This window comes from Pelodiscus sinensis, chromosome 8, assembly GCF_052426305.1.
Source record: "Pelodiscus sinensis isolate ZL-2025 chromosome 8, ASM5242630v1, whole genome shotgun sequence".
Classification (NCBI taxonomy): Eukaryota; Metazoa; Chordata; order Testudines; family Trionychidae; genus Pelodiscus; species Pelodiscus sinensis.
The window spans coordinates 18599806-18615064 of record NC_143059.1 but is presented as its reverse complement, the minus strand read 5'-3'; the positions used below and the strand labels follow the sequence as shown (position 1 = coordinate 18615064).

The 15259-nt window shown below is 44.2% G+C and overlaps 1 protein-coding gene and 1 pseudogene across 2 annotated transcripts in view; one reads left to right on the top strand and one right to left on the bottom strand.

Moving 5' to 3' along the window:
- GRID1 (glutamate ionotropic receptor delta type subunit 1) overlaps positions 1-15259 on the bottom strand; it is a 1044532-nt gene that overhangs the window by 489256 nt on the left and 540017 nt on the right. The window lies entirely within an intron of this gene.
- LOC149523981 (uncharacterized) lies at positions 11507-12204 on the top strand (annotated as a pseudogene).

Below are 15259 nucleotides of genomic sequence, written 5' to 3'. Positions count from 1 at the left end.
AAAGCGCTGCAGTTACACCCACCCAGGATTGTGCAAAGCAGTGTGGCCAGACAAGTGTATCTGTGCATAACAGCTGACAAGAGATTCTATAAAATTGCCCACTCAGTTATTCACCCTTAAATGTAGATTTAGTTTTTAAATGGTGTCATGAAAGGATTAACTCAATCTAAATAAGAGCTTTTTTACAGCTACCTGTCCCCCAGTAACAAGATGGAAACTTAAGGAAGATTACAACAAAATGAGGTTTAGTTATTTCAGGATACATATTGCAGTCCCTTGACTATGGACTGAAGAGACTATAAGGATAAAATCTGCTTTAAAAAGGAGATCTAAGATCATGCAAGAGAATTACTAAAGTGTACAGTACTTTGGGGGAAAGGGATGTAAAACGGGAGGTATCAAAATGTCTTTGAACTATTGTAAAAAATACATTGGCTGGACACTAAAGGGTGTAATGGGAAAATGGAGACAAATTCTCAACAATTACTAAAGAATATAAATGCGGGGGAGGGGGGGAAGACTGATCTTTTTTATGTTCCATGGAAGCCAATTTAAAAAAAATGTAAATGTTAAGGAAGAGAGGATGAGAATAATCCAAACAGCAAGAGCATCTTCTTTTCAAACCTATTTCTTTTGTATACTTGCTATAATGAAAATAACAGTTTACAAACTTTAGCTTGATTCTAATTTCATTATTTACAGTTTTGGGGTAAAATCTGTGATGTTTATCTACCACTTTGTCTTTGATGTTTCACATCTTCAATTTGTTTTTTTTCTTTATTTTTATTAAACTGTCCCTTATTCCCATTGCAATAAATAGTCACTTTGATTTACAATTCCCCTCAGTCAATTGAACAGAATTACACTAAACAAAACCCTCAGCAATAAGTTATTTTGCAGAATTTTCAAAACAACAAGGATTTGAACTTTCCTTTGTTCTATCTATAATTAAGTATTTATTTTAGTGTGTTATTCTCACAGAAATGGCAAGTGTGAACTGCAAACACATCCTTTCAATTGTTACCCTGACATCATAATGGGAATATTTTCAGCAGGTAAGATTAGGGGGTAAGTAATATAATGGCATGTCTTCACTGGGAAATTATTTTGAAATAACCTCAGAAATAACTATTTCAAAATAGCACGTCCACACCACAAGGCACAATCTAAATAGCGCAGAATAATATTGAAATAGCACGTCCACACTGACTGGAGCCTGCATCGCATTTAAAACCCCTGGAAGCACTCTGGGGAGGGCACCAGGAGAACAGACACTTCCTGTAGCTTGCTGAGGCCAGCTGAGACTCGTGCTTAAAGGAGCTGCTCTCTACAGCCATATCTCACACTCCACTTCTCCACTGCCTCCCCTCATGGGACACCAAATTCATGCTGCTTGCTCAGGTTGCCCTTGCAGATGCCACAGCACTGTCTACATGGAGCTGAAGCTGCTGCAAAGCAGTGCTAGGCTCATGGGCCTCATGCTGTACCTCATGGTGCATGTCAAGCAGACTGCCAATGTGCTTCAGGACCCAATGAGCCCTGGGATTCAAGATGCACCAAATTCTCCTCCATCCTTTGCTCACCATGAAATGCCACTTCTAGCAGTGGGAGACCAGTTCTGACTGGTGGGACTGCATCATCCTGCTGTGATGGGACAACCAGCAGTGGCTCCTGAACTTCTACATGAAGAGGTCCACTTCCTGGAGCTCTGCAAATGGCTCACCCTCTGGCTCAGGCAATAGGACCAGCTACTCCCCTGCAGAAGCGCATCACCATCACCCTGTGGAAGCTTGCCATGCCGGACAGCTACTGATCCATAGGGAACTAATTCAGTGTGGGGAAATACACAGTCGTGGCTATGCTCATGCAGGTTTGACTATTTAACTATTTCACTAGGAGGGTGGTGAAGTACTGGAATGGATTCCCTAGGTTGGGGGTAGAATCGCCAACTAAATCTTCCTAGAGATTTTTACGCCCTTGCTTGACAAAGCCCTGGCTGTGATCATTTAGTTGGGGTAGGTCCTACTTCAGTCAGGGGGTTGGACAAAGTGACCTCCCAAAGTCTCTACCAACCCTATAATTCTGTGTTTCTATAGGTGGTCAAGGCCATCACCATGCTGCTGTGGAGGGTCATTGCCCTGGGGAAGATGGATCCCATCATCATTGGCTTTGCCGCCATGAGATTCCCCAACTGTGGGGGGCAGAGGGCCATCGACTGCACCCACATACCCATCCTGCCCACCGACCATCGTGCCTCCGATTACATTAACCAGAAATTGTACTTTTCAATGGTATTGCAGGTCTTCATGGACCACAAGGGACAGTTCATGGACATTTACATCGAGAGGCTGGGGTAGGTGCACAACACCCGTGTATTCCAGAACTCAAGCTTGTTCCACAGGATGCATGCTGGCACCTTTTTCCCCAACCGCACCATCACTGCTGGGCATATGGACATGACGATGTTTATCCTTGGCGAGGCAGCCTACCCCACACTTCCATTGCTCATGAAGCACTTCACAGGCAGCCTGGACTCCACCAAACAGAACTTCAATGACATGCTCAGCAGGTGCCGCATGGTGGTGGAGTGTGCCTTCAGCCTCCTCAAGGGAAGCTTCAGGAGTCTCTTCACCCACCTAGACCTCAGTGATTGGAACATTTCCCAGGTGGTGGTGGCTGGCTGTGTTCTCCACAACATCTGTGAGAGTAAGAGGGAGATATTCCTGCCAGGATTGGGGGCAGAGTCTGAACAGCTAGCTAGGCCTTATGATCAGCCAGGAATTCGGCAAGCACATCAGGGTGCAGTGCTCATCTGGGAGGCCTGAGGGAGAGTTTCATCCAAAGCCACCTGTGAAACTTTCTCTTGTACCACCCCACAAGGGGCCTCTGCATTGTCCCCATGTACCTTTCCTCCCCCACAACTCCCTTTCCCTTCCCTCCCTTTCTACCTCCACTGCAGACCAAATTAAAAAAGCATTTTTATTTGAACACAAAATTCTGATTATATTTTTCCTTTTGCCTGGCAGAAGTCTGTTTGCCACCTTTACTGTAATGTAGATTTTAGGAACCTATATTTATCACATATACATAATTCTTATGTGATATCCATATATACTTTAAAAAAAGTATTAATGATCAGCATGACACCATCTTTCATTAAGGCCTCACATAATATTCTTAGGTGAACCAGGATGTACATACAAGATTCATGATATTCTTGTGTAACGACCTTATCCAATTGGCACTGCGGATGTCTTACCTCAGTACCTGGAAATATCATGGAGGGGATCCTCAAGGAATCCATTTTGAAGCACTTGGAAGAGGGGAAAGTGATCAAGAATAGTCAACATGGATTCACAAAGGGCAGTCATGCCTGACCAATCTGATTAGCTTCTGTGATGAGGTAACTGGGTCTGTGGATATGGGAAAGTTAGTGGATGTTATATACCTTGACTTTAGCAAAGCATTTGATACAGTCTCCCACAATATTTTTGCCAGCAAGATAAGGGAGTATGGATTGGATAAATGGACTGTAAGATGGATAGAAAGCTGGCTAGACTGTTGGGCTCAACTGGTAGTGATCAATGGCTCGATGTCAGGTTGGTGGTTGGTTTCTAGAGGAGTGTCCCAAAGATTGGTTCTAGGACCAGTTTTGTTCAACATCTTTATTAATGACCTGCATGAGGGGATGGATTGCACCTTCAGCAAGGTTGCAGATGACACTAAGCTAGGGGGAGAGATAGATACATTGGCGGGCAGGGATAGGGTCCAGAGTGACCTAGACAGATTAGAGGATTGGCCCAAAAGAAATCTGATGAGGTTCAACAAAGACAAATATAGAGTCCTGCACTCGGGATGGAAGAATCCCATTGTTAGAGGCTGGGGACCAACTGGCTAAGTAGCAATTCGGCAGAAAAGGACGTGGGGATTACAGTGGATGCGAAGCTGGATATGAGTCAACAGTGTGCCCTTGTAGCCAAGTAGACTAATGGCATATTAGGTTGCATTAGGAGCAGCATTGCCAGCAGAGATGTCATTATTCCCCTTTCTTTGGCTCTGGTGAGGTCATATCTGGAGTATTTTGTCCAACTCTGGTGCCCCACTACAGAAAGGATGTGGATGCATTGGAGAAGGTCCAGTGGAGGGTGACCAAAATGATTAGGGGGCTGAAGCACATGATCTATGAGGAGAGACTGAGGGATTTGGGTTTGTTTATTTTGCAGAAGAGAAGAGTGAGGGGGGATTTGATAGCAGCCTTCAACTTCCTGAAGGGAGGTTCCAAAGAAGATGGAGAAAGGCTGTTCACAGTAGTGATGGATGGCAGAACAAGGAGCAATGGACTCAAGTTACAATGGGGGAGGTCTAAGTTGGACATTAGGAAAAACTATTTCCCTAGAAGGGTGGAGAAGCACTAGAATGGGTTACCTAAGGAGGTGGTGGAATCTCCATCCCGGCAGATCACTGGTGTGCCGCAGAACACACTTTAAGAAACGCTTATGTTGAGGATACTACAGAATTGTTAACATTATGGTGGGAATCCTTAAAAAAGAGATAAATAACACAATTTTGCTCAGAAGGAAGAACGCTATGTTGTAGGTGGGGAAAATATTCAGTATTTAAAGTATTCAGGCACATGTAGTTCTGGCAAAAAACAAACATTTGTCAGGTTCATGCAAATGACAAAAAACTCCTTTGTACAATATTCCTGTAATATTCCACAATCTATGCTTTTCCCATATGTGTCTGTCTACGTGGTTTTGTCAGCAATCATTCCACATGGCACACTTAGGATATGTCTACATTGCCGCCTTAGTTCGAACTAGGGTGGCAGTGTAGACATACCCTTAGACATTAGTCATGGCTTGTGAGGCAGTTTACTCTGCAGAATGTTTTTGCTTTGACTGTTATTCTATGGTTGGAGAGAAGTGTAACATTGTCTCTGTGAACTGTGTTTTACACCTCAGAGCGAGACTAATATTTCTTTTTCAGTATTGTTCCTTCCCCGCACATACAAACAGAGCCAACGCTTACTTGTAATTCCTACGAGTATTGTCCGCAACCAAAAATTATTCTGGCTACACCTCTCGTCTGACATGTAAAGTCACCTGCTACTCCAGACCTGGATTTCTCTTGAAAAGCCCCTATTCCATCAAAGGTCATGGCATTTTGAAATTAGCACTGATGGAGGCAAGGATGAAAACACCAACATCAATACAGCTTTTAAAACAGCTACCAGGAACGCTTGGTTAAGTTAAAATAAAAATGAAAACCAAACAAAATACAATTTGTTGTTTGCATTTTGCTAAGGAAGCTGCTCTACAATATTGCTGATTTTCAGAAGAATGCAATTCAATGTAAATAAACTGGTGGTCAGTGACATTCCACACACTATCTATAATCCTTAAAAATCAACTCTTCTAGCTAATTTTAAAAATACTTAAAAAGCTATACTGGCAAAATAATGCTAGCCTCATGAAATCGTGGCAGAATCAGTCATAGTTTAATCACAACCCGACATAGCCTCTATGGGAGGATTACAAATTAGATGCTTCAGGGGAGGAGAATTTAAAAAAATATATAATTTAAATTTTACTTCTGAAATATCATGAGCAACATGATCCATCACCCACAATCACTGCTCAGAACCACAGTAAATCAGAACAATAATCCACCAGCTATAATCAATCATGTGAGCAGTCAGAAGAAATGGTATTGCCATGTACAGGTTCTGTATTTCAGATTATGTACACTATCCCTCAGTAGTGCTACAGTGAATTTAGCACTAGTAGAATGCACAGGACTAATAAAATTGTACACAGTGGCTAATAAAAACAAACAAAATACCTAGAGGGACTCAGCTGAAGAAAGCCTAAGGTGAACAGGAGATGATGAGAATTTACACTTTGGAAATTAAAAGCCTAGTCAGAGGAGTTTTTTTTATACCCATCCATCACAAAGAAGTAAATTACCTTAGACCAAGGGTGGGCAATAAGACGGAGGTGGTTCCCCAGAGTTAGCCCCTGGCAGGTCCTGGCTGCTGTGTTTAAATGCACTGTTCTCAGCCAACGGGAGCTGCGGGAAGTGGCATGGACCAGGACACCACTTCCCACAGCTCCGATTATCCAGGAATGGTGATCCGTGGCCAACAGGAGCTGCAAGCTGGAGGGATAAGTAACTCCAGCATTGAGGGTTCACCAGGGGCTAACCCATAGGCCATTTCTAACCATAGGCTAACCCATAGGGCCATCTAACCCATAGGCCATTTCTGCATTAGACGAAGGTTCAAGCTAAGATGAGCTATTCCAATAGAACACTGAATTCTCAGAACCTAATTATGAATTATTATGCAAGTGCCTCAGGTCAAGACTCTAGGAAAGGGTGAGGAGAGGTGTGGCTCAGCAGAGGTAGGAGGAAGGTTGCATAAATTCCTATAGACTCTGATTTAACAGAATACATAAGTCTGTGCTCAATTTTAAGCATATGAATTGTCTACTGATACTTACGTTTGGTACTTTGCCAAATCAGAGCTGGAAAGCAGCTCTATTCCGGACCAGCTCAACTCACTAAGGGTATGTCTACACTACGGAGATTTTTTCAGAAAAACTTCAATTACATCCACACTGCAATTGCGTTCTTCTGAAAGAAAATCAAAAGAACAGGTGGTTTTCTCCAACAGTGGTAATTCTTATTCTATGAGGAAGAAGCCTTTTCCCGAAAGAGCTCTTTTGGAAAAAGGTGTGTGTGGACAGGGAAGAGGGAGTTCTTTCAAATGAAGAGGAAAGAGGAAAAAGCACAGGTGCCCTTGGTGGCCACTCCATCCATAGTAATCACAGCTAACATATGAGACAGTGTTCATTCACTGTGGACGCTCTCTTTCGAAAAAGCAGAACGCTTTTTCGATGCACTTTTGCAGTGTGGCTGCTCTCTTTTGGAAGAAGTTTTATTTTTGGAAGATCTCTTCCAGAAAAGCTTCTTCCAAAAGAAGCCTGCCATCAACATAGCCTCAGTCTTACTCTCCATTTCCCAAAAGCCCATCTCATAAGGCCAAGGATGATATTTTTCTAAATTACTCCAGCCAAGGATTAGCTCAGTACTTACATGTCTACAGGCAACTGATCTTATTGTCAATGATAGCTTGGACATTCTTAGCTGTTCTAACAAACCAGAGATGACCTTTTACATCTTCTTGGATAGCTAGTTAAGATGGGTAGAAGGGATCTCAGTTAAATGCCTCATGCTAGACTTTAAAAGGATAGATGATTTTATCCCTTGTGTCTTCTTTAAAAAAAAAATCAATAATCTTGCTAAAAACTTTCCTTTCCTTACAGTGCACAGTCATATGGTTCATTTAATGTATCAAAAGCCTTGAAATTCCACAGAAAGCACTTTGAGCAACAAATCATTCTCAGGAGTCTTGTTCTAATTTAGAGTACACAGGCATATACTGAAGTCTAATCTCCGTTTTGAAAAGTTGCACAATGCAGGCTACACATTTTTAGTGAATAAATTGCATTAATTTCTTATGGGGATGAGAACAATCTTTCTTCAGTAAACTGAAGATGTCTTTTAAACCAAGAAACAGAAGATGTGAAATTCAAATTCACTGTCAAGTGTTTTCATTTTGATTATAGTGATTTCTAGTTTAGAAAGACATAAGTATTCAAAATTAATTCTACCTCTCTGAAGTAGCAATATAATTCAGTTAGAAGTGAAATATGATTATTTCATTTCAGATCTTATCATCCAGATGAAAAAAAGATCCAATTGTCTATTTATTTAGTAGTAGATAGACTAAGGTTATAGACTCCGTAGATAGACTAAGGTGTCAAATATTTGAACTGCATTCTAAAATTTCAATCCCAGCTTTGCTGCTTTCCTTCATAGCCTATAGATCAGTGATAACTGTAGAGACAGTTTTGTAGTCCTATATATTCTTTCAAACAGTAGGTGTTAATATGGGATCCAATTTTTATGGAGGCAAGGAACACTGTAGGAGCTATATAGAGGGATGTATACAGGGATGTTAGGGCATGTCTACAATACAGCACTAATTCGAACTAACTTAATTCGGATTAGTTAATTTGAACTAAGCTAATTCGAACTAGTGAATCTAGACCTAAAAACTAATTCAAACTAGCATGTCCACATTGAGTGGCCCCTGAACCGAAGTTAAGGCTGGCCGGAACCAGTGCCAGCAGGGCATCAGGTTAGGACTTAGAGCGTGGAGCTGCTGTCTCAGGCTAGCCGAGGGCTGTGCTTAAAGGGACCCGACCCCCTCCCCGGACAGACAGTTCTCAGGGGTTCCCCGCTCGCTTGTCTAACTCGATGAGGGACAGCAAAACAGTCCTGGAGTGCCCACACTCGGCACATCACAGCATTCGGCCATCAGCCCGGTTGCACTTGCCACAGGCTGCCATCCGGGGGGGGGGGGGGGGTCAATTCGGGCACTGTCAGGATCCAGGAGGCCCTGCAGGAAAGCTTCCACCCCGAGGAGCCCGCAGAGCCACCCCAGTCCTCCCCATCAGGGGCTCGGGACCCATTCCTCCCTCACCTCCTTCCACTTGCCCCTCCCTAGCCCCCCTTCCTGATGTAAAAAATAAAGGACACGTGTTCAAAAATAGAAACTCTCTTTATTTAACAAAACTGGGGGGGGGGGGATTAACTTCTGGGGAGACTGGGAAAAGGAGGTGGGAGAGGGGAAGAGAGAGGGTGGGAGTGGTGAGGGTTAGAGTTAGGAGGAGGGAGGAGGGAGCTGGAAGGGGGAAGCCAGGGGAAGAAGGAGGAGGGGACGTATAAAATTATGGTACGCCATATCTTCAGTACTGTGTACTGTGTACAGGTGTGGTCTCCTCACCTCAAAAAAATATGTTTTGGCCTTGGAAAGGATTCAGAAAAGGGCAACTAAAATCATTAGGGATTTGGAACGGGTCCCATATGAAGAGAAGCTAAAGAGACTGGGACTTTTCAGCTTGGAAAAGAGGAGACTGAGGGGGGATATGATAGAGGTCTATAAAATCATGAGTGGTGTGGAGAGAGTGAATAAAGAGAAGTTCTTCATTAGTTTCCATAATATAAGGACTAGAGGACACCAGATGAAATTAATGGGTAGCAGGCTTCAAACTAATAAAAGAAAGTTCTTCTTCACAAAGCAAATAGTCAACCTGTGGAACTCCTTGCCACAGGAGTCTGTGAAGGCTAGAACTATAACAGAGTTTAAAGAGAAGTGAGATAAAGTCATGGAGGTTGAGTCCATGGAGTGCTATTAGCCAGGGGGTAGGAATGGTGTCCCTGGTCTCTGTTTGTGGAAGGCTGGAGATGGATGGCAGGAGACAAATGGCTTGTTCATTGTCTTCGGTCCATCCCCTCCGGGGTAGCTGGTGTTGGCTGCTGTTGGCAGACAGACTACTGGGCTAGATGGACCTTTGGTCTGACCCAGTACAGCAGTTCTTACGTTCTAAGCTCAGGGCTCAGAGTCGGGACTCTCACTGAACCAACTTGATTTTCATGCAAACCTGCTCCTGGGTTCGCATGTGGCCTTTGGTGGCCAGGCTGGCAGCTATCCTGCCCTAGACAGCCACTTTCCTGTGCCTTGTGCGGAGATTGTGGACGTTAGAGGCCTCCCCCAAAACCTGGATGAGGTGCACGATCTCCGCACTAGACCAGGCGGGTGCCCGCCTCTTGCGGCCCCGGGCAGGCTCTTGGGAGATGGTCCTGGGAAGAGGCCAGGGCTGGGTGGCAGCGGGTGGCTGGCTCATGCCGTGCCAGGTGCAGGGTCTGCTTGCTGGCAGGCTTGCACCTGGCAAAGGCACCGTGCCCTTTAAGGGCTCCATGGCTGAGATGGGGGCAGAAGAGTTTCCCTGGCTTGGCCCAGAGTGGCCACCAGGGCAAGCTGGGGAGGGCTAGCCTCCCACTAGTTCGAATTAAGTGGCTACACATCCCTTAATTTGAACTACTTAATTCGAACTAGGCGTTAGTCCTCGTAGAATGAGGTTTACCTAGTTCGAATTAAGCTCTCCGCTAGTTCGAATTAAGTTTGAACTAGCGGTTTGTATGTGTAGCGCCTATGAAAGTTAATTTGAACTAACAGCTGTAGTGTAGACTTTGTAGTGTAGACATACCCTTAGTGAGTAGTCAACTAGTCAACTACCTGATAAGCATAAGCTTATTGGGTAGTTGAGTGGAGGATTGACTACTTACTCCCCCCATTTCTGAGAGGCATCAAGAGGGGGTGGGAACAGTAGCCAGTGCTGGGGGGAGCCAGCTTAACAGCTGCTTCTTCCCAATATTGTCTCCATGGTGCTAACTGCCTCTATCAGAGGCAGCAGGGGGGATAGAGGAGGCTACTGCAAAGCAGCTTTGTCTGTGGCAGGTCAAGGCTCACCATGGGCAGAGGCTGCTCCAGCAGCAGCCCCTGTCCACAGGGTCCCAGCGGGGAGTTGGGACCCTCCCCAAAGACGGGGGCTGCTACTGTTAAGCAGCACCTGTTCTGCAGGAGCGGCCCTAGACGAGCTGCTGGCAATTGGCGCCCTAGGCGAAACGTGCGATTGGTGTGCGATCGGCACCCCCGCCTCCAAACCCCTCGATGGCTGTTTAATTTGGCACCCTAGGCAACTGCCTGGTTCGCGCCTATGGATGGGCCACCACTGCCTGTTTGTGTCGGCCCAGACTCCCACAACAGGGACCGGTGCTGGAGCAGCCTCTGTTCATGGTGGACAGGGCTGGCCATGGTTAGGGGCTGCTGCCAGGGCAGCCCCTGACTGCAGCCAGCCCTGGTTGCCACAAACAGAGACTAGTGCTAGTCTCCATATGTAACCTCCATAAAAAGGGCAGCCTCATTCCCTCCATCTCACTCTGACCTAGCACATCTCGGTTGCATCTAAAAATTGCTGTGACTCCCTCCATAACCTTTTATGGTCAGTCCTTTTCTTACTGTCCAGACAGCTAATGTTCTTCTCTAGGCCTTCCACAATGCCCACCTTGGATACTGTGAGCTGTTTCTTTCCATCCTATCCAGCCCATACAAAATGCAGCTGATAAAATCACCTTCCTTGACATCATTCAGACCCCTCGCCTCATGACACCCCTATCCCCCTGCTTCACTAGATCAGGTTCCAGCTTGTCAAAGCCCTTCACAGTCCTGCTCCTCTAATCTGTCTCCTCTAGTTTCTTACAGTATCACCCCTACTTTGTATTCTTAATCCAAAAATATCAGCCTCATCCATTATATTGACATATATACACCCATGCAAACCTCTCTATCTTCTGGGGTACTTCCACTCCTGCATGGGACAGTCTCTCCATTCTGACCTGTAGGCTCCCTACATTGTCCTCCTTCAAATCAAGACCTGCCTTTGCCATGATGCCATAAGAAATCCAAGAGCTCATGACATTAAGCTCATGACATATGGGGTAAATTGGGGTCAAATCTGGGGTACTGCAGATACAGCACTGTTCTTTTTGACATTCTTCGACTCCAGCAGATGTCCTACAATGTCCCAGTGTGACCCCTATGACCAACACTTTCAACTCTGCTGCATTTTCAGGTACACAGGAAAAGCCCTGGGGACCTTTGAATTTTATTTCCTGCTTAGCCAAAATGGCAAGCCCGGCAGCACACCTGACTGTGAATGCCCAGGGCAACAAACAAGCTCCAGCGTGGAGTGTGCAGGAGATCTCGGATCTGACTGATGTGCGGGGAGAAGAATCTGTGCAGGCAGAACTCTGAAGCCACCGAAGAAATGTTGATATCCATGCCAAAAATGCACATGGCATGCTGGGAAAAGGCACACCCAACAGTGCCATGTGAAAATAAAGGCGCTCAGGCAAGTATATCAGAAGACAAAGGAAGCAAATGGTCACTCCAGGTCAGAGCCTCAGACATGCCACTTCCATGAGATTGGGAGTCTGGTGGAGGATACCCAAGCATTGTCCCAAAACTACCCAGGGATGCTTCCTAAATGAAAAAACATTATCTCTGAGGAAGCAAAAAACATTATCGATGAGGAAGAGGAGGAGGAGAATGCTCTGCAGGCAAGCAGAGGATCCAGTCTCACCCACATCCAGGACCTTTTTCTAACTTTGGTGCCAATCCCTTCCCAGGGCCTCTTTTTGCTGGACCCTGATGGTGGGGAGGACTCCTCTGGTGCGTTCACATTTATAATCATGCTATTATGGTTAAATGCAAGTGACCTGGTGCCAAGATAGGGACATGTGTTCCCTCTATCGCCCCACAACAGCTAGGAAACACCATCATCACAAAGCCATCCACTAGGTCCTGCAGTCTCTGGAGTCACTACCCTTCCCTATTGATTGCCCTGGTGTCTTGGATCACAGCGCTCCCCAATGTAGATTTACCCACTATAATTGATTCCTGACTCACCAGGAGAGATCTGACATTGCAAACTTTCATGGGGCTATCTCCACTCATTTCTCAACTGGTAGAGCAGGTCTCATTCTGGTCTTGCTGCACTTCCAGGTGGGAGGAAGCAATCCACAAAGTTCTGTGAAAGTGGTCAAATGCATGCACAGGTTTTGCAGCCATTGGTCATTACTCTGCAGGTGCATATGTGGTCCCACCAGCCGGTGCTTGTTTTCTAGGACCAAAGCTGGCATTCCAGTGTGTCAACATGCCTGATTGCAGCCAGCAAATGCCAATTGCTCCATTCAGTATGTTTCTGCATATCTGCCTGTGTGTGGCCCTCTCACATTCTTCCTCTTACAGGTGGGTCCTGGTTAGGTCCTGAGCAAACTGCAAGATAATGTGCAAGGTGTTTGCAATGCTTGCCACAGCACTTTGCAGCTGAGAGGGATCCATGTTTGTATGACTAACCAGGGGGAAAAGGGCACACAAGGATGGTGCCATTGCTTTCAAGCAGGACGGGAGGGAAGCGATAAGTGCATTGTGAGAGGCTGATGACATGTACCCAATGCCATCTGTGACAAGTTTCATGTCCCATCAGGCATTGGGAGCCTAACCCAGAGTTCAAATGAGCATCAGGAAGTGTAGGTTGGCTACTTACAGTGCATCACTGTTAGAGTCAGTATGGGTATGTCTACACTACCACTCTAGTTCGAACTAGGGTGGTTAATGTAGGCAACCGAAGTTGCAAATGAAGCCCGGGATTAAATATCCCGGGCTTCATTTGCATCTTACCGGGCACTGCCATTTTTAAAGCCCTGGTAGTTCGGACTCTGTTCCCCGAAGAGTAACGGTAGTTCGAATTAGAAAGCCTAATTTGAACTACCTACTCCGTGCCGCGGCACCCGGTAAGATGCAAATGAAGCCTGGGATATTTAAATAAATTCATTTGCAACTTCGGTTGCCTACATTAACCACCCTAGTTCAAACTGGTAGTGAGGACATACCCTATTAGCCATGGTTGTTGGGATGCCTCATATGCCGTCAACCTCATATGTTTAGTGAAAACATGCACCTGCAACTAAGAGTCAACCTCAGTAAATTCAACCTGATTTCATAGTGTAGACGTACCCTCATTTATATACTTGAAGAGCCAGATCCTAAGCTGGGGTATAAATTTTAGCGTCACTTCGATAACAATTCAGGCACATAAGCATGTGCACAATTTTAACTGTATGAATAGTCTCAGTGAAGTCAGTGGGACTATTCATGCACAAAGCTGCATCAAGGCCTTATTCACATTTCTGTGAAGCCAATCAACAAGGTTTATTCTTAGTTTTCCAGTGTTTAAAGATCCCCTACTCCTAGAACCTCTCAGCAGTGGAGAGAGCATCTCCAGCAAATGTATCAATGCCCTTACAATGTTTCAATACTTTATTTGTTGTTGAAGTTCTCTCTCACATAAGGGAGGAAATCCCAAAGCATTTAATTTCCCCTTGTAATTTAGATTTGTCAGTCTTAACATCATCTTTCCTACTTTACTAGTTTCCCTGAAATGTGCAGAACAAGTAAATTGCACCATTTCAAACAATTTTCCATTGTCTAAATGCCTAAACCTTAATTAACTAAAACTTGTTGGGCAATTTAAAGTGGATTGTACCTAAAATCATTCTTACGTAGACAGAATCACAAATAGCAAATCCTATCACTGAAAGCATTATAATCAGTATAGAGAAATATAGGATGTGACACTCACCAAACAGTTGTGTATTTCTTGGGTTGTTCCCTGGGTACCCACAGTTCATATGATCGCATCCTACTCAAGGAATAAAGAAATTCCCTGCAGAATCTTATAGAAAACTTTAATACTGGGAAACCATTCAGGGGAGGTCACTCCTAATGTCCTTTGCTTAAGGTTTCATTTATACATTCAATTAGAAGAGCAACTTACTTAACTGCAAATATATGGGTTAGTTTTTGGAACACGCCAGTATGAATTAAGCGACTCCATTTAAAGGCAATGAGAGTCACAATAATAAAGGGCTAAAATATTTTTTTAATTGTACTCTTAACAGTTGTTATTACACATTATTTAACCTGCAAGGGAACTCTTAATATAGAAAAACCTTGTGTGCATGGACAAGATATGCTATGAAGTAATAATGATTTGCATCTAAGTGTTTATGCAATGCTTGTCATTCTGGCATCCAATACAAATGCATATGCAGCTTCCTCCTACTCCCTCTGTTTATTTTACCCTTGTCCTATAATCCAACATATACTCAGAGATACTCCTTTTGCTGGTGATGCAGGACAGATACCTCAAACTTTTCATAATAGTTTATGTATATTTAAGCACCCAATTTCCACTGATTTTAAAGGGAATTGTGCAGCCACAACTTTATACAATGGTTTGAAAGTTTATAGCATAACATCCATTTGTCAGCCCAGACAAATCAATTCTCTGCACCGAAGTCAACAAGTGTATGGTAACTTATTATTAAATCAGAGACTATCCACCCTGAAGTGCATGACCATAAAGATAAGTTTGATCATTATAAAAAACTCAGTAAACAACGAAAGATAAAACACCAATTGCAGCATGTTCCATGGGAACTGTGTACAAGTCCAGATCAGACAAATATACTTATGCTTGGGTTTTTTTTTTTCATATATTTTGTTAGAGATCTATTGACGCAATAATATCCCTGCCCTTCCGCCCCTGAAGTGACCCCAGTGCAGGTTCAGTGCTTTCCCACTACTCAATCCAGCTCCTCAATCCAGGCTCCAAATACCATACCCCTACCAACTTACAGATACAGGCTAATATTTTTGCAGCAGATGGTAGCTACAGAGAGACTAATTCAATCCCTTTTTATCCTTCTCACCTCCTCTAAAATC